A 20,575-nucleotide genomic window follows, 5' to 3' on the forward strand; every position below is an offset into this window, starting at 1 on the left:
CTATAATGCAACTGCACATCTTGTTTTGCAAGTCCCTTGTGCTGGAGGACTCTAAACTTTCGCAGTACTCTCGTGTTAGGAGGCTACGAGCCTTTGTAACATAGGTCCTTTGTGCTAGAGGACTCTAAACTTTTGTAGCACCCTTGTTTGAGATATCTCCCTTGCTTTGTTTTGTTTTGCCACTGACGGTTTACCACGTGGGTTTGTTTGGCGGAATGTCATCATTTGTAATATGTTGATGCTAGTAAGCATCCCTTGAAGCTTTCAAGATTTGTTAGATGGACGAGGTCCATTCCTTGTTATATGAAGTTTTGATATGTATCGTTTTGAAAAAGACCTCGGCTATTGTTAATGCAAACCCCTTTATTATTTATACCATTCACTGAGTATCCAAGCTCACCCTCTCTATGTATTGTAGGTGATGAGCAAGAAGGCGATGACGCCTAGATGTGATTTGCGAGCTTGTTTTGGATTTTTGGTTATGTCGGCTTGACTTGTATTCACATTGGCAGTCTTGAAAATTTTGCTTCTCGACTTGTAAAATTTGTATTTTGCACACGTCGGCTTGAGAAGCCTTTTGATCAAGATGTAATTTATACTTTGCTTCATTTGTAACTAAGTTGTAATCCATGTGTAGATGTTTGCCATTTCATTTGACTTACGCACAGCTCTTATGGACTAATCTGATTTGTATATATTGCTTCCGTACTTGTGAGCCCCATATATTTATACTCTGTTGTGTGTGGATTTTGGAAATCGGCCTTGGGTAATCTCGGATTACTGGCCATCACGGCACCGTCCGACTAGGGGCGATTTTGGGTCGTGACATTCACCAAATAATTTACTATGAATTTACTTAGTAATTTGTTTAGAATTTACTCAGTAAATTACTAATAGTTTATTGAGAATTTACTGAGAATATGTTGAGCAATTTTCTAGGAACTTACCAATCATTTACGAAGCAATTTACTGAGAATTTACCGAGTTATTTACCACAAATTTACTATAACTTTAATGATAATTTACCAAGTAATTTGTTGAGTAATTTATTGAGAATTTAATGAGTAATTTACTCATAATTTATTGAGAATTTTCTTAAAATTTATTGAAAATTTTCAGAGTAATTTACTTTGAATTTATTGAGTAATTCACCGATAATGAATTGAGCAATTTATAGAGAATTTATTGAAAATTTAACGAATAATTTATTAAGAATTTACAGAGTAATTTGCTGAGTAATTTTTTAAAAAATTTCTGTGAATTTACTGAGTAATTTACCAAGAATTTATACAAAATTTTCTGAAAATTTTCTGAAAATTTATAGAGTAATTTACTCATAATTTACTGAGTAATTCACACAAAAAAAATTCTAATGATTTTCTAAGAATTTACACAGAATTTTCTAATAATTTACTAAGAATTTACTGAATAATTTTCTTAGAATTTTGTGAGTAATTTATTGAGAATTTTACTGAGCAATTTAATAAGAATTTATTGAGAATTTATTGAGTAATTTACTAAGAATCTACCGATAATTTACTGAGTAATTTATTGAGAATTTACTGCGAATTGACTAAGAAATTAACTAATAAATTGTTAAGTTCTTCACTGGGTAATTTAGTTGGAAATTACTAAGTAATTTATTAAGAATTTACTGAGTAAGTTACTAAGAATTTATTGATAATATACTTAGACTTTATGGATTAATTTATTGAGAATTTATTGAATAATATACTCAGAATTTATAAAGTAATTTACTGGGAATTTTCAAGAAATTCACTAATTAATGTTCAAATAATTTACTGGGAATTAACAAAGTAATTGACGAAATTTTTTTTTTTGATAATTTTATGAGTAATTTACTATGAATTTACCGAATAATTTACCAAGAATTTATACAGAATTTTCTTAGAAATTATTGAAAATTTTCTAAGTAATTTATTTAGAATTTATTAAATATTTTACTGAAAATTTACAGATAATTTACAAAGTAATTTATAGAGAATTTATTGAAAACTTAACGAGTAATTTACTGAGAATTTACTACGAATTTATGGAGTAATTTGCTAAATAATTTACTAAGAAATTACTTTGAATTTACCAAGAATTTATATAGAATTTTCTGAGAATTTATTGTGTAATTTACTCATAATTTACAGATTAATTCACAAAAAAAAAATCTTTTAATTTTTTGAGAATTTACTCAGAATTTTCTGATAAATTACTAAGAATTTGCTGAATAATTTATAGAGAATTTTACGTGTAATTTACTGAGAAATTTCCTGAGTAATTTAGTGAAAATTTACTAAGTAATTTGTTGGTAATTTTCTGAGTAATTAACAGAGAATTTACCAATAATTTACTGAGTAATTTACTGATAAATTACTGAATAATTCACTCATTAATTTTGTAACAACCCTCATTTTGACTTAGTCATACTTGCATACATTTATGGATGATCTTGTTTTAATCTGTGCATTTGCAAATCTTGTATTGTTTTGCTTGAATGATTGCCTGCATGCTTTGTTCTTGTCTGGTGTGTTGCCGAGGTCATCTTAAGCCTAGACACCTTCGAGACCTTTGTCACTTGAACTATCTTGGAACCCCGTTGGTTGACCTCCATCTTCACCCTGGCATATTGGCTGAGATGTCACCATCTAGGCCGAGGTGCGCGTCGCCTAGGCCGAGATGTTCATCATCTGGGCTGAGATGTTAATAACTAGGCGTTCTAGATCCTTGATCCTTGCATGAGTGATTTTGTTCCTGGAATGGTACGACCTAGACCGAGGTGTGGCATATCTAGGCCAAGGTGTGGCACAGTTTAGTCAAGTGTTGTCCTTCCAAGCCGATGTCCTTGCCCCTTGATTGCCGGAGTCTTGTTGTTAGCCGATGTCGTTACTTGCCGGTATGTTCTTGCCGCCTAGCTTGTTGAGTACACTTTGTCTTGGTCTTGTCTTGTCATGTTAGTCACCTTTTTGGATAGAGCCAATCAGCCGATGCCACGTGTCCCGGCAGAGGGATTAAGTCAGTGATTGTCGTGAGGAGCATATCATTTTTGTATCAAATCTTGCTTTTAGAGAGAGAAACTCTAGGAAGAAGGAAGAGAAGTTTTGAGTAAGAGAGTGAGCTTCCAAGCTTGATCGTTGGAGCTTGAACCGTTAGATTCGAGTTTTGAGGTTAGAATCTTAACCTACTCTTGTTGTTCTTATTGATCATCTAGCTGCATTGCACGATCAAACCTGTTCTGCACGCCATTCATCAATTTAAAGTTGGTTTTAGAAAGAGAAAATGGTTTTCATGTGTTTTTGAAGAAAAGCCTTGTTTGATCCGAAAGTTTGCATTAAGACTCCTGTTTTTGTGTTTGTTTTGATAAGATCCTTGAGTATGGGTACCCTGGTCTGTGTTTTTGAAATTATAGCATGAAATCTCAGCTTTTGTAATAGCAAGTTTTGATCTTTGCATTCATCTTCCTCATGTTCATGTTCTTCATGTTTATCAAGAGGGAAACCCAGATCTTCCCGACTTCGCTTTTGAATGTGGTCGTCGAGGCCACACCTCGGCAAGGAGGTGTGGGACCTCGGCTTAGACCTGGTAGTTGCCCAGCTTGTTTTTCCAAAGATAAGAAACTGTGTCTTGATTTGATTTGACTTAGTTTTTGAAGAATGCCGAGGTCATTTGCATGTATGCTAAACTTGTTTTGAGTAATGCATTCAATAGACTTTGCCATGTGTTTGTAGGACTTGGACTTGCCTTGACCCCGACGTTGGACGAACTATGTGAGTGGTATTTTTGATAAAGTTATGTTATCAATGTTTTGATGAATTTTGCTTTGCTTTGTTTTTGAAAGGTATATGTTAAGCATGAATGATTGTCCTTAGTTTCGTATCTCGTATTATACTCGCTTGAATGACCTTCTCGGAAAGTCCCTTGTGATGGAGGACTCTAAACTTTCGCAGCACATCTCGTTTTGAAAGTCCCTTGTGCTGGAGGACTCTAAACTTTCGCAGCACATCTCGTTTTGAAAGTCCCTTGTGTTGGAGGACTCTAAACTTTCGCAGCACATCTTGTTTGAAAAGTCCCCTGTGCTGGAGGACTCTAAACTTTCGCAGCACATCTTGTTTGAAAAGTCCCTTGTGCTGGAGGACTCTAAACTTTCGCAGCACATCTCGTTTTGGAAGTCCCTTGTGCTGGAGGACTCTAAACTTTCGCAGCACATCTTGTCTTGAAAGTCCCTTGTGCTGGAGGACTCTAAACTTTCGCAGCACTCTCGTGTTGAAAGGCTACGGGCCTTTGTAACATAGGTCCCTTGTGCTAGAGGACTCTAAACTTTTGTAGCACCCTTGTTTGAGATGCCTCTCTTACCTTGTCTTGTTTTGCCACTGACGGCTTACCATGTGGATATGTTTGCCGGAATGTTATCATTTGTAATATGTTGATGCTAGTAAGCATCCCTTGAAGCTTTGAAGATTTGTTAGATGGGCGAGGACCATCCCTTGTTATTTAAAGTTTTTGACTTGTATTGTTTTGTGAGGACTTCGGCTATTATTCATGCAAACCCCTTTATTATTTATACCATTCACTGAGTATCTAAGCTCACCATATATATGTAGGTGATGAGCAAGAAGGCGGTGACGCCTAGATGTGATTCTGGAGCTTATTTTGGATTTTGATTATGTCGGCTTAACCTGTAATTACGTCGGCAGTCTTGAAAATTATGCTTCTCGATTTGTAATACTTGTATGTTGCATACGTCGGCTTGAGAAGCCTTTTGATCAAGATGTGCGTCTTGTATACATGTTATGTCGGCAGTGAGGATGTCGGCAACCCTGAAGATTTTGCTCCTTGCTGTATTTCATGTATTTTGTTCATGTCGGTTTGTGAAACCCTTTTGATTAATATGTAAGATGTAATTTGTACTTTGCTTCGTTTGTAATTGAGTTGTAACCCATATGCAGATGATTGCTATTTCATTTAACTTATGCATAGCTCTTATGGACTAACCTGATTGTATGCATCGCTTCCATACTTGTGAGCCCCATATATTTATGCTCTGTTGTGTGTGAATTTTGAAAGTTGGCCTTCGGTAATCTCGGATTACTGGCCATCACGGCACCAAACTACTAGGGGCGGCTTGGGGTCGTGACAAATTTACTTGTAATTTACTGAGAATTTAAGGAGTAATTTATTGAGAATTTACTCAGTAATTTGCTTAGAATTTATTAAATAATTTACTAAGAATTTACAGATAATTTACTATGTTATTTTCTTGGAATTTACAGAGTAATTTTCTAATAATTTACTAAGTAATTTGCTAAGTAATTGACCAAGAATTTTTTGAGAACTTGTCGATAATTAACTGAGTAATTTACATAGAATTTATAGAGAATTTACTGGGAATTGACCTAGTAATTTACAGATAAATTTAGTGAGTAATTCACCGAATAATTTACTATGAATTTACTTAGTAATTTATTTAGAATTTACTCAATAAATTACTAAAAGTTTATTGAGAATTTGTTGAGCAATTTTCTAGGAACTTACCAATCATTTACGAAGCAATTTTCTGAGAATTTTACCGAGTTATTTACCACGAATTTACTATAACTTTACTGATAATTTGCTGAGTAATTTATTGAGAATTTAATGAGTAATTGTAGACGTCCCCGAACGCCCCGGGAGGATGAGTTCCGTTCTGTTCGTATGTGGGCTCACTACAGTTCGGACTCTCAAATTGTCACGGTTCTTAATCTGAACCAAAGAGTCCAAATCTGGCAAATCGTTTTGAGAAACAGATTTTTGAAAAGAAGTGCCAAACATGGACTGCTTTGCCAGATACAGAGTCGCCACCTAAATATTTTTTATAGGGAATTTAGGAAACCCTGACTCGGTGCCAAAGGCCACGTGTCCGTCATTACCAAAGTTGCCTCGGCTCGGGAGCTTGGGTACGATTGGGGAAGGTCAGCTATGAGCACCCCCTCTCGTCCAATCCGAAGATCGGCCTCTACTAACCGTGATATCCGTTTTTGAAAACGTTATGTGTTCTTATTCCATTTGTTAGCCTAGAATTACTATGTTATGCGCACGGCAAACAAGTATAGACCAAATCGCCTAAATTGGAACAAAACATTTCATGTTTGTTTTGAAAATGGTTTGCTACTCGCAAGTAGGCTGAAATGCAGATTTTGCCACCCTCAAGTGGGCTTTAGAAAAGATGGTTTTGCCACTATCTAGTGGGCTTAAAACTCATAGTTTTAATGCATTATTCCAATTTAGGTAATTCAACCTCCATCCACAGGCATTCAAGCAGTTATATCACGTAAGCAGCTAGCCTCATGGTAATCATGCTGTTATGGTAACACTCACACGCATGCGGTATGCTAAAGTATAAAGAGCTCACCTAGTACTCCGTGCCAAAACAAGAACATGTTAGCAATCATGCATGATCCAAGTCCATGTTTAAATGCCTCATGCAACGCATACGGAATGTCACTAGAGTAGGCTCGGCTAGTCTATAAATGACATGTTAAAATGCACAAGTGGCACGCATTCAAGTTAGATTTGAAATACTTATGCAGTTAGTATGATGCGCCGAGCCTGGTGCATGCAATACTGATGAATGATGTACGCATGCATAGCATAAGGTATGCTAAAGTAAATATGTCCTAATACTAACCATCAAAAGCAGGCAAGTAAAAGGGAGAAAGAAGTAGGGGTTGGAAGACATGCACACACGCACCCACACTTATTACAAATTCACCCTCGCTCGGAGGGACCAAAAGAGTAATACAAATTAATTAACCTACAAGCTAATTAATTATTACAGACCACCTAATTAATTAAGCAAATTAACTAAACTAAGAAAGCAGTAAAGGCCTCGGGAAGAGGATCCAATGCACGCGTGCTTGGGTTTGCTCGGAAATCCAACGCCATGCACAAGTTTGCCTCTGCTTTGACTGTTCTGCTTCTCTGAAAATTGCACAACTCCCAAGGTTGCTTCTCTGAGTGTTGTAGAACACCACCGGCTGAGTGGGATCATCACTAGCCATTTTGAAGTGGTCACCGGCCACATATTATGCTCTTGGCCAAACCTGTTTTGCCGGTCGGCACCCAACACTGCCGGCCGGCCAATTCTTCCTGCTGAAACCTGTTTGACAGCAGCAGAGGGCAGACAAGGCATGGCAATGTATTTCAAGCAAATGTATGCACCAACCACACTCCTTATCACGTTTATGACTCAAAGGAGGATGGGCCTCGATTCTCGGGCCACCAATCACGCATTTCCATGCATGATGGCCCAAGGGACCAAGTATGCATTTTGATTTCAAATGCAATGCACATAAAGAAATCAAGGGGCTTTCAACCTCTATCACGGCTTGATCAAGAGGTGAAGCATGCATGCAAATGCAATGCAACCTATGTATGTGAACTAGCATACAACATGGCAATGCAATGCGAATATGCAAGTATGCAAGCAAACATACAAGGTGAGCACACAATCAAGCAAAGGGGATGGACTTAAACTTATTTAGGATGGCTCGCAAGCATGCCAAAATCAGTGGCCGAAGTGCTCAAACATGAGGACCAACACACACACACACATGCACATGTTAATGGGCCAACATTTAAACACCAAAAGGCAACTCTCAAGCACGCTTGGAAGAGACTAAACATGGACTAAGGGCATGCAATGTAAGCTCTGAAAACCATGCTAATGATGGTGCCAAACCAACTTAACCAAGACAAACATAGCGTACAATTGGTCCAAGTACTTGAGGCTAGTCAAGGAGACTTAAACCATGGCTAAGCCAACCAAGCCTCACAAGGCCAAGAGGGCTTAAAACAGGTTCAAGGTAGGCCTAGACCATGCAAAGGGAACACCTAGATGGCATCTAAGTGGCTTAAACATGGAAGCATGCAAAAGAGGCAACACAAGCTTTTAAGGCATCAAAGAGGCATCAAAGGCATGCATGCAAGCATGTTATGAGAACTAAAATAGCATGGTAAGTGGTTCCAAACCACTGAAAATGATGCAAGCAACGCACACTACACACTTGAGGCTAACAATCCAAGATGCAAAGGGACTATGCAATGCATGTCTTGGTCGACCAAAATAGCCAAGGACAGACCTTAAGCATGGCAAGACAAACATAAAAGCTTCACAAAGCTAGGCCTAAACACGCTTGAATGAGGGCTCAAAGCATAGGACATGTTAAGGCTAAAACAAGGCATTACAAGGCATGTATGCTAAGCAAGCATGGTGTACCAAAACCAACATACAACAATGCTATATTATGACATAATAAGCATGAAAATCAGTCAAGGCATGGTCAATACACACTCAAACTATATGCTCCCTCAAGAGGCTAAAAATGGCCCTTTTCAAGGACAATAAGGAGAGGGGGTGGCCCTCTCCTTCCTAGGACCTCAAGGCACCATCCTTATCACTGAAATCCCTCAAGATTTCAGTGGTGAGGAGGCCCAAACACAATGGTCTCGGAGCTCAACCGAAATGGCACAAAACAAGGGCCAAACAAGCCTTAAGAGGGGTCAACAACCCCAAAGCTTAAAACACCCTTAACAAACTATTTAGAGCACTAAAAAATAAGACTTTTCTATGTTATATGTTAAGCTCAAAAATAGTTGCAAGTATGGCAAAACAAGCTATGAAAAACAAGGCTTAAAAGAGGTAAAAGCTCAAGCTCACCCTTGAAGCACAGCAGCAAACCAGCAACTTTTGGACCAAGAAAAGGCTTTAAATCACCCCAAAAACCACCTCCAAGGATCTCAGCTCAATAAGGGGAGTAGAGAACTAGGTGTTTGTATGCAAAAGTGCAAAGAAAATGCACTTTTGAGCACAAACAAGCCCTAAACCTTAGAGAGAGAGGCAGAAAATGTAGAGAGAGAGAGAGAGATTTTTTTGTTCCAAGTTGTATCTCTTTCTTCCTCTCCTCTATCTTATGTGAGAGAGCTTGATTGATATAGATATGTATCAATCTGCAGCTCCTCAGAACACCCACGTCCAAGCATGGGCTGGGGTATGGCCTAGAATGACAGCTGCCAGCTGTCTACAGAAATATCTGTTGAAAACCACATTTGGCCGGCCGGCTATCAAAGTGGTCGACCAGCAGTCAAATTGGCCGGCTGGCTGGCCATCACATTTGGCCGATTGAAAATCAAGGCGGCCGGTGGGCAGGAGACTTGGTCGACAGGCTCCCCCTTTCCCTCAGGAACACATCCACAAGCTCTTGGTGCAACCAAGCACAAAACAGAGAAGTTAAGAGGTTCTAAGGCAAGGCGCACAGCCAAGACTTTTCGAAACTCAAAACAAACACAAGTATGGATAATCATCGCGTGTTCAAACAATGATGTCCAAGCCTTGAGGACAGTCACAAATGGGGTGTCTACAGTTGCCCCTCTTTGACAGAACTCGAAAGTCATAACAATGACGGGAGTGAATGTCAAAGCCCAGAGACGACCCATTTTTGACAAGACCGAAGACTTAGACAAACATGCAAGACAAGCAAAGATATGCACCCGAAGGCAGGGGCAAAATGCAACTGACAATGCAAGGAGCCGAACATAACTTATGACCATGCAAAGAAAACTGTAACGAAGCATAACATGTGACAGTTTTAAGCTAGCATACACCAAACTACACTACAATGCAAAAAGGATGTAAGAGAATTCTGGAATTCTCGATACGTCTCACTCGGAGAATACAATACCTGCGCGGTTCGTCTGGTTGCACCAGCTTCAAATGAATCGTACATACAATATCGTGCCTGAAAGAAAACTTAACAGGTACAAATATTGTTAGCAATATGCACAACATGCAAAATGAATGCAAAATGATATGCGATATATGCAAAACTATGTATAATAATGCAAATGAAAATGCAATACAATTGAATCATGATCAAATCATGAGCGGTTCAAAACCACACAAATGTCAAATAGATTGATGGAGATGCAAAGTCCGTCTACCATAGAAAAGGTGCCGCAACCCTCAAACCAACATACCAACGTGGAATAGGCACGTACACATGCAGAACTATGAGTGATGTAGACGGACACAAGAACAAGTAATTGGGTGGAATGACATAGGTGGGGAAATGACCCGCTGAAGAAAGACCAATGATCCTAATGCTAGATGCGAAAATTACACTATAATGTAATATATATACAATGGATATGGCAAGCGGCCAAACCAAATCTTGCCTAGGAAAGGCATGGACACACACAAACCACGTCTAACATGGAACGGTCATACAGAACTATGAGTGTATAGACATGAAAAGTATGGGCACATACCAGACCAAGCTCAACATGGAAAGGCGCAAGCCCTAGATGGAAGTGATGCAGTGAATGCAATGCAAGCTATAATGCAACATATACAAATATGCAATGGAATGGAATATTTATAATGGATAAGGCACGCGGGCGAAACCAAATCTTGCCTAGGAAAGGCATGTACACAAACAAACCACATCTAACACAGAAACGGTGCCGCAACCCTCAAACCAACATACCAGCGTGGAATAGGCGCGTACACATGCAGAACTGTGCTTCGATGTGAAAAGTGTGGGCACATACCAGACCAAGCTCAACATGGAAAGGCGCAAGCCATAAATGGGGGTGATGCAGTCGATGCATGCAAGCTACAATGCACTATTTACAAATATGCAATGGATGGGCGTAAATGCAATATTTATAGTAAGATGCATGACATATGCATTATTTACAGTGGTATGCATGACATATGCACTATTTTCAATGAATGCATGACATATGCACTATTTACAATGATGCATGACATATGCACTATTTACAATGATGTATGACATATGCATTTTTTGTCTTGTTTTGTTTTGTTTTTGAAATGCAAATGCATGATGATGCATGATTTTGAAATGCGCGACAACGTGCGGCTTTTGGAATGCACGTGAACTTGAATATGCGACGACGCGAGTCGCTTGAGATACATGTATAATGCAACTTACCAAAAGTCGTTCGGGCACGACAAACACCGAAGGGCTTACACCTTCAGAGGATTTAAGGTCTCCCAGACCGAGCGTATTTAAGGTCTCGCCAGACCGTAGCGATGCATGTTGCTCTCTTTTTTTGTTTTTCTTTTGAAAATGCATGATAATGCATGATTTTGAAATGCGCGACAATGTGCGGCTTTTGAGATGTATGACAATGCATGTTTGTGTAAGTGCGTAACAACGCATGTCTTTCGATATGCATGACAATGCATGTGAACCCGAATGCGCAACCACGCGCGTCGTTTAAAATGCATGACAATGCAACTGAGCGGGTTTAAGGTCTCGCCAGACCGGGCAAATACATGAATTTTGTTATTTTGAATGCATGAGTATGCATGATTATGAAATGCGCATGACAATGCAAGATGTGTGTGCAATGACGTGATAGAAATGACGCAAAATCAGCACGCGTTCACGATAGAGCGTTGCAACGTAACCCATGTGGGGAAACTTTCGAACCTTGTAAGAGATAAAAAGGATACCAAAAGGATACACCTTGCACAAATTTGAGTGCCACGCGCAGAAGACACGGTCCGAGGTTGAAACGGAGACTGGTTGAGCTTCGGAAATGCCTTTTCTTGTACTATATTGAGCAATGAAGACCCCAAACTACAGATCTGACCCAAACAAGGCTGTAGGAGGCTCACCGGCCGGAAGAGGAAGCCACTAGCCATCCACTGGCCGAAAAAACACATCACCGGCCAAAACTGTGGCTGGCCGGCCAAAAATATAGCCGACCAACCAAAAATGCCTGATTCGGTGCAGTTTTGACTTTTCGCCTTGGGTCTTTTAAAATAGGGTTTCACACCCTATTTCTTTCATTCCCCCCTAGCCGAAATTACATTCCCTCTCTCTCGAGAAGATTTTCCCCCCTTTCTTTGTCCGTTTTCTCGCGTTTTACGCCCGTTCCATCGTTTGATTCGCGAAGTTTATCGCGTTTCAAACACTTTCACCCGATCGAAACTTCGTTTCAATGCTTCCTTTGCTATTTCCTCTTTTTGGGGTTTGTTCCCCTCGAGTTTTCCTTGATTTTCCCACATTTTCCACATTCCGGCTTTTCTGGCCATTTTCCACCCTCCCGGGGGTTGACTTTTCGGTTGACCTTTCACATTCTCATCCGGTTTTCCTTTTCCGACCAGTTTCCTCATCACTTTTGATATGGCCAACGATATTCCACAGGGTGGGACTCCCCCGGACCACGAGATGGACCCCGGGGCCGAGCTCCTCCCCTTGAGCGTCCGCCCCTTCGACCCGGCGACCTACCGGCCGGCGATTCACATCCTGCCTTCTGATGGACTGCGCCAGTTCAGGAGCTTCGAGAGGGGCGTGCCTCCAGAGCTTCTCTTGCGCGAGCCTACATCTCATTTGTCCTTTGGCGCTTCCGAGGTAACATTCTTCCCTCTGCTTTACTTTCCGCAATGTAGAACACTTAGCTGCCATAACTGATTATGCTCTTTAACTGCTTAGCCCAAATGCACTGAGGCACTGTACACTGTAATCGACCGTGAACACACTTGCAACTGTTATCTGTTTGAATCTGAACACGTGCACACACACTGCACTTGCCCTGAACCATTCAAATACACTGACACATCAGTCACTGTAGTTCACTACGAGCACACCGGCACCCAATATCTGTTTGAATCTGGAAAATGCGCACACATGCTGTATCTACACCGAACCATGCAAACACACTGACACATCGCATGTTGTAGTTCACTACCAAATCTGAATGCTTTTCAAAACTGTACTTTAGCGTTTCTTCGCCATTGTCTGCTTGAAAACAGGGAGATTCCCATACCGTCCGGGGGTATGGGAATATTGCCGCTCGGGATTGGTATGTAGAGCTACCCGACGCGGTTCGCCACATCATGGACCAGGCCGGCTTCGGCGCATTTTGCAAAGGGATTTCCAGACTGACGACGAGCAGGCCTCTCCTTGCTACTTTAGTGGAGAGGTGGTGGGACACCACCGACTCGTTCCACCTTTCTGCCATGGGAGACATGACGATGACTCCCTACGATTTCTTAATGCTCACAGGCATCGGGGTAGGGGGTGATCCGATCCCCTTTGATACTGATATGGATGAATGGACAGCTGCTCAGATCCATCTGCTCGGCGAGGTGCCGCCTCTTGCGCGTCCCGGCTTCGTTCGATATTCCTGGTTCGAGGTCCAGTTTAGGGTCCAGCCAACTTTGACCGAGGAGGCTCCGATGACTCAGGAGGCTGTGGAGAGATACGCACGCGGCTTTCTCATGTTCCTGTTTGGGACAACCATTTTCGCCGACCGGGCGAACACTGTGCCTCTCTGCCTGCTTAGTGCACTGGTGGATGTCAGGCAGATCCTGCACTACGACTGGGGCGGCGCCGCTCTGGCCACTCTTTATGGGTACATGAGCTCAGCTTCCCGTGGCAGTGGGTAGTTGCTCGGAGGCTATTGGCGCGCTTGGGAGGTACATTTTCTTTTTTTGCTTTACATTTTCTGTACTCTGTACACTGCACACACTGTACTCTTTGTTTCATACTGATCGTATATTGCACACATGGCACACACATATACCCGGCTTTACACTGACTGTACACTGCACACACTGTACACTCTGCTCAATACACTGCACAATACATGGTCCTGCAATTTCTGCTTTATTCTGTGTTCTGCTTTATTTGATAACCCTTCTGGTATTGGCTCTGCAGTTGTGGGTCTACGCCTACTTCCCGAGACTCGCCCCAGTGCCAGACGTAGAGACCCCTCTCGTCATCCCATTTTCGTGTCGCTTTGACGTGAGGTGCGTGTGGAGGCCCCGGGAGACATTCATCTTTTTCCGCCGCTACTTCGACACTATTACCCCCTCAGAGGTATGTTTTACTTGCGGTTCATTTAAGCTTCGCTTTACACTGTATTGTCAATAATAGTAGATAACAATCTGTATTTCATTTTCAGATCACCTGGCAGTCTTGGGCTCCACTGCCAGCCGTGACTCGGGATCGGTTTGCCGGCGCAGAGGAGACTGCACATTTTCGGATTTCACCGGAGGGCCCGGTCTGTCGGGCTGGTGTAGACGTCCCCGCATGCCCCGGGAGGGTTAAGTTCCGTTCTGTTCATTTGGGGTCACTACAGCTCGGACTCTTAAATGTCACGGTTCTTAATCTGAACCAAAGAGTCCAAATCCGACAAATTGTTTTGAGAAACTGACTTTTGAAAAAGTGCCAAACATGGACTGCTTTGCCAGATACAGAGTCGCCACCTAAATATTTTATTTTGGGAAATTTAGGAAACCCTGACTCGGTGCCAAAAGGCCACGTGTCCGTCATCACCAAAGTTGCCTCGGCTCGGGAACTTGGGTATGATTGGGGAAGGTCACTTCGTGAGCACCCCCGCTCGCCCGGTCATAGACCGGCCTCTACTAACCATGATATCAATTTTTGAAAACATTGTGAGTTCTTATTCCGGTTATTAGCCTAGGTTACTATGTAATGCGCACAGCATACAAGTATAGATCGGGTCGCCTGAATTGGAACGAAAACATTTCATATTTGTTTTTGAAAGAGGGGTTTGCTACCCGCAGGTAGGCTTTAAAACTTTTGATGATTTATTCCAATTTAAGTAACCCAACCTTCACCCACAGGCATTCACGCAGTTATATCAGATAAGCACATAGCCTCATGGTAAGCATGCTATCATGGCATTCACTCACACACGTGCAGGGATGCTAAAGCATAAAAACTCACCAAGTACTCCAAGCCAAAATAGACACTTATTAGAAATCATGCATGAATCCTAAGTATACAGAAATGCGTAATGCAACACATGCAAAATGCAATTATAGTAGGCTCGGCTATTCTAAGATGGCATATGAAATGTTACAACTATCATGTATTCAACTTTGAAATTGAAAGTACAATGCAGTTAGTATGATGCGCCGAGCCCGGTGCATGCAATACAGATGAATGAATGCAAACCTGCTGTCATACTGTATGCTAATTTAAATATGCCTTAATCTAACCATCATAAGCAGATAAATAAAAGGGAGAAAGACGTGGGGTTGGAAGACATACAACACACACACGCACACTTATTACAGTTGTGCCCTCGCGCAGAGGGTCCAAATAAATATGCAGCCCAAATATTACAGTCCCGAATATTACAGTCCAAAATATTACAAAATCCTAATTAATTAATGAATTAACTAAGAAAATAAATAAAACTGGCATGCAAGCCAGGGACTGCCTTGCTTCTGATGGATGATGCATGTCCGGATTGTCTTGCGCGGAAATCCACCGGAATGCCCCAATTAGCCTCTGTTTACACCTGTTCTTGAAATGCGTGCCAAGCCCTGAAAAGTTGCTGATTCTTCGTTTTGCTGCAACAGAGAGCAGGAAAGGGGCATAGCAATGTATTTGCACAGATATATGCATGTCTCGATCCTCGTGCCACCAATCACGCATACCGAGGCATGATGGCCGAGGAGTCGAAATGCACAACTCAATATAGAATGAATGCACATGAAACTACAGCTAAAACCTAACTCCATCATGGATGATCCGGAGTGTCGGTGACTGGGGAATTGAGACACATTCCGTCACTCGGAGCACGAAATGCACCTCGTTTCCCGTGCCCGGGCTAACTCCTATTCCGGACACGATTCAATATGCATGATATGCATGAAATGCAACTAAGATATAATCCTAACATACACAATGCTATGAAAATGAGATGCCTCGAAGTGCGTGCACTCGGGCGCGCAAACCGAGGCGATGGTATATGCAATGCAAGTGACTAAAAATGGCATGGAAAATGTAACAAGGACTTATACTAACATGAGTGAGCCTTAGCCACACTCACATAAGAAGCCGGTTGATGAAAATGAAGTGCCTCGAAATGCGTTCACACGGGCACGCAAACCGAGGCGATGGCAGAATGCGATGTAAATGACATGGAAATGTGATATGGGCTTATACCAACATGAGTGAGCCTCAGCCACACTCACATAGGATGCCGGCGGATAAAAATGAAGTGCCTCGAAATGCGTGCACACGGGCACGCAAACCGAGGCGATGGCAAATGCAATGCAAATGACATGGAAACGTGATATGGGCTTATACCAACATGAGTGAGCCTCAGCCACACTCACATAGGATGCCGGCGGATAAAAATGAGGTGCCTCGAAATGCATGCACACGGGCACGCAAACCGAGGCAATGGCAGAATGCGATGCAAATGACATGGAAATGTGATATGGGCTTATACCAACATGAGTGAGCCTCAGCCACAATCACATAGGATGCCGGCGGATAAAAATGAGGTGCCTCGAAATGCGTGCACACGGGCACGCAAATCGAGGCAATGGCAGAATGCGATGTAATGGCATGAAAATGTGATATGGGCTTATACCAACATGAGTGAGCCTCAGCCACAATCACATAGGATGCCGGCGGATAAAAAAGAGGTGCCTCGAAATGCGTGCACACGGGCACGCAAACCGAGACAATGGCAGAATGCGATGCAATGACATGGCAACATGATGCAATCATTCTAATGGAATTTCAGCACTAAAATATGGGGGAAAACAGTCCCGAAATGAGGCGAAATAACACCAAATGCATGAAATTGTCCCGAAATGCGAATTTAGGCACCCGAAATGGCCTATAGCTATGCTAAACATGCACAATATGGACATGCAATGCAAAGACAGAAGCTAGACAGTCCCAAAATTAGCACTTTCACAGTTATAAACATGGCCAAACAGCAAGCATAGATATGGCAAAAATAGCATGCAAGAATAGGGGCCAAGATAGGGGTAATGAAGCAAGTGATATAAACAAAACCCAAAATGAAAAATTTCCTTCTACAACATTGAAGAGGGACCAAAAATATGAATATTTTCAGAACTGTAAAATGGCCAAAACAGTATACAAACATGGTAGAAATGTGATGCAAAATAAGGCTCAAAAGTGGCTATAACATGAGGTATGCAAAATAATCACCAAACATCCAAAGACCCTTGATAAAACATGTATAATGGTCCAAAATAAGCACTTTTTCAGAACTGTAAAATGGCCAAAAACAAAAGCATGGTAGGCTGCCATTGCATGCAAGAATGGGGAATAAAAGAGAGATATAAAGGTAGGTATAATATGGAAGTCCCAAATGGTGTTGAGCCCTTCTTCAATGTTGAAGAGGGGCTCAAAATAAGCCTAATATCAGTTTACAACATGCTCGAAAACAGATTACTCATGGGCCAAAAATAGCATGCAAAATTATGACATATAAGAGGATCAATGAAGCAAGTGTATCATGGAGGGCTCAAACAGGGTTGAGCCCTTAATGAAAAGTGAAAATGAGCTCAAAAGAGGGCCCTTTTCAGTTAGGGCCGGAGCTTGAAACAAAAAGCATGGATGACTTGCAAAAGGATCAAGAAAAAGGGTCAAAGAGGGGAAATTGCAACTTACCCTTGAAGACCAATTCTTTTGTTGCTTCTTGGGCCAAATTTGTTGCCTCCTAGCTGCTGGAATCCCTCTCTTTGCTCTTGGAATGGAGTGGTGGTGGTAGAGCTTGGTGTTGTAGTATAAATGGTGGTGTAGGACTTGGAGCTTTTTAGGAAAATGAGAGAGATGGAGATGGAGTTGTGTATGGAGACTTGAAGACCAAATTTTCTAACCCCAAAATATCATCTAGCTTGCTTGTTATAAGGGCCAAAGAAGGGGTGTAAAGGTGGGGGAAAAGGAGACAAACTTTCCCCCACAAAATATCTCCCGGATAAAGATCTTTTCTGGGGGATAAAGCTCCACAGCTGTAAAGTGCACAGTGCCAAGATCTCGGCCGGCCTATTACTTTTGCTCCATGTGGCCGGCCGGCCACACCCCCTAGCCGGCCGGCTAGGGGTCAAAAGGGTCAAGTTGATTTTCTGGCCGGCCACCAACTGGTGGTGTCCTCCTATCTGTGTACAACACAACCATGTGGTTAAAAGTCCAAGAAAGTGGGTCCAAGGGGTTCAACATTAGCCCGGAAGGGGGGGGTCAAAAGGGTCAAGTTGAATTAATGGCCGGCCATGAACTTTTAGGGTCCTCTCATGTGTGTACATCACAAATATGTGGTTCAAAGTTCAAGAAAAAGGGTCCAAGGGGTTCAACATTAGCCCGGAAGGAGGGGGTCAAAAGGGTCAAGTTGAATTAATGGTCGGCCATGAACTTTTAGGGTCCTCTCATGTGTGTACATCACAAATATGTGGTTCAAAGTTCAAGAATGTGGGCCCAAGGTGTTCAACATTAGCCCGGAAGTGCGAAAAACGGGCGCCGGAGGGCGTCGGAGGATGTATAACTGGTTGCTGCAACAATTGCTGGCCTCCCACCCTTCAGTGACCTCCCCGGTGATAAAACAGAGGTACCTGCCAAAAATGAACGAAAACCGTTGCAAAACGAATGCTCGAGGACCAAAACGCGTAGTTCGGGGTCCCGAAAATGGGCTGTTAAGCACCGAAAGTGGCATTCGGCCACGAAGTGGGTTTCTCAGGCCCCAGTGTCCCTCAAAAGGGAGAAAATAGGAAGTATGCCAAAAACCGGAGCAAACGAAGATGGTTAAGCGGTCCCGAACCGAGGCACACGGCCTGACGGCTCCGAAAACCGGAAACCGGACTCCGAAATGGACAAAATGGCCTGCGGCCACAAAATGTAGCCTACGGACATTGAGAGATTGTCTACGGGACCTCTCTCTTCCCTCAGGAAAAGAAACAGAGAAAACCGAGTCTGGTTCGCAAACCGAGACAAGGCACAGAAGAGGGTTCGGAAGTCCGGAGGCAGGGCTCGCAGCCGCGACTCTGAGACTTCTGAACAAGCACAACATGCAATATCACCGAGTGCTCAACTGGTGACATCTGAGTCTCAAGGTCGGTCAAAAATGGGGTGTCTACAGCTGGGTACTTGGGTGAGCGTTTCCTATGCCAAACCCTGGGCTTGCCAGAGCAGATAGTTCCGGGTCCGCCTCCTACCCACATGAGGGACACCGAGAGGTTCACCACCGAGGAGATGGCCGATTACACAATCGGCTGGGACGCGGAGGGCTTTAGGGGTGAGGGCGACTACTCAGAGTACGTCCAGACCTACATTATGCGGCCTCTGAGCGGTGGCCGTTGAGATGAGAGAGGGGGACCTGCAGCGCCAATAGCCGGAGCAGGAGCAGGGGCAGGGATGTCAAGGACAGCTCGTGTCCGTGGCAAGAGTGGAGCTTGGAGGGATCGGGGGGTTAGCTGGCCAACGCTACCCACGATGATGACATGCCGAGGGCAAGGTGGGGCGACCTACCAGATCCCCTTTACTCCTCCTTCGGCTGACCATGAGTTGGTCGGTTTCCATGACTTGCCTCCAGTATGTATTACTACATTTTATGCATCTTGTATTGGCATTTCATTTCAGTTTTTTTGATATTCCGCAGAATACTGATGCATTTGATACTTTTGCAGGCTTCTTCCGAGTACACCCAGTAGTCCTTGGAGCTGAATGCCTCCATGATGGGGATGTTGCAGCGGACTTTCGACCTCCTGGCCCTCTACAGCATTCCGGTATGTTCTTCTGATCACGGTCTCAAACCATACTCATAAGCTGCTTCACATAATCTGGTGCACAACACAACACTTGATAAACTGCTCACGGCATTCATCCACTGTACTCATACACTGCATTCTGCACTGATAAACTGCTCACGGCATTCTCACACTGTACTCATACACTGCATTCTGCACTGGTACACTGCTCACGGCATTCTCACACTGTACTCATACACTGCATTCTGCACTGATAAACTGTTCACAGCATACTGATATGTTTGCCTCTTATACTTTTCAGCCTCCTTTCCAGATTCCCACTGTGGGAGATGTCCCAGCCAGGCCTTCTGTTCCTGTCGGAGGAGATGGAGAGGGCGGAGTATTCCCCCGCACCAAGGCGGGGCGCACTCACGTCGGGAGTAGCTCGCGGGCTCCAGTCCCTGATGACGATGACGAGGAGTCGGAGGCGGAGGCGGAGGCAGAGTCGTCGGAGGAGGAGACCGGAGACGGCTCAGACTCGGACTCGGATGATAGCGCTGATGATGCTCCTGGACCTTCGTCCAGGAAGAGGACTAGGACAGACTCCCAGGCCTGAGATCCTTTGTCATTGATCCAGATTTTTTCTGTTTTTCTTTTTCTTGCTCTTTTATACCTTTTGCTGGTAGCTAGAGTACCTTGTACTGCCGCAGGCAGATTTTTATTTCCAAAACCATGTACTTGAAAAAGATGATGAAATGAAACAAACCTTTTGTCTGAAAAAGTGTTGTATTTGTACATTTCATGTATCGCATCGCATTGCATCATGTTGCACCTTAATGTAAATGAAATTGATCTGTTGTCTGAAAATTGAACACTTGCATTGTAATAATCAGATAACGAACCAGCCAACGGCAAAACAACCCATACCAACCACTGCACATCCTGAACACTCGGCTTATACTCTACTGGGGATTAATCTGCATACAGCTCATAACACAGCGCTTGGCTCATTTT

Source organism: Camellia sinensis, chromosome 3 (assembly GCF_055761805.1).
Source record: "Camellia sinensis isolate YWXY chromosome 3, ASM5576180v1, whole genome shotgun sequence".
In the NCBI taxonomy this organism is placed as follows: Eukaryota; Viridiplantae; Streptophyta; class Magnoliopsida; order Ericales; family Theaceae; genus Camellia; species Camellia sinensis.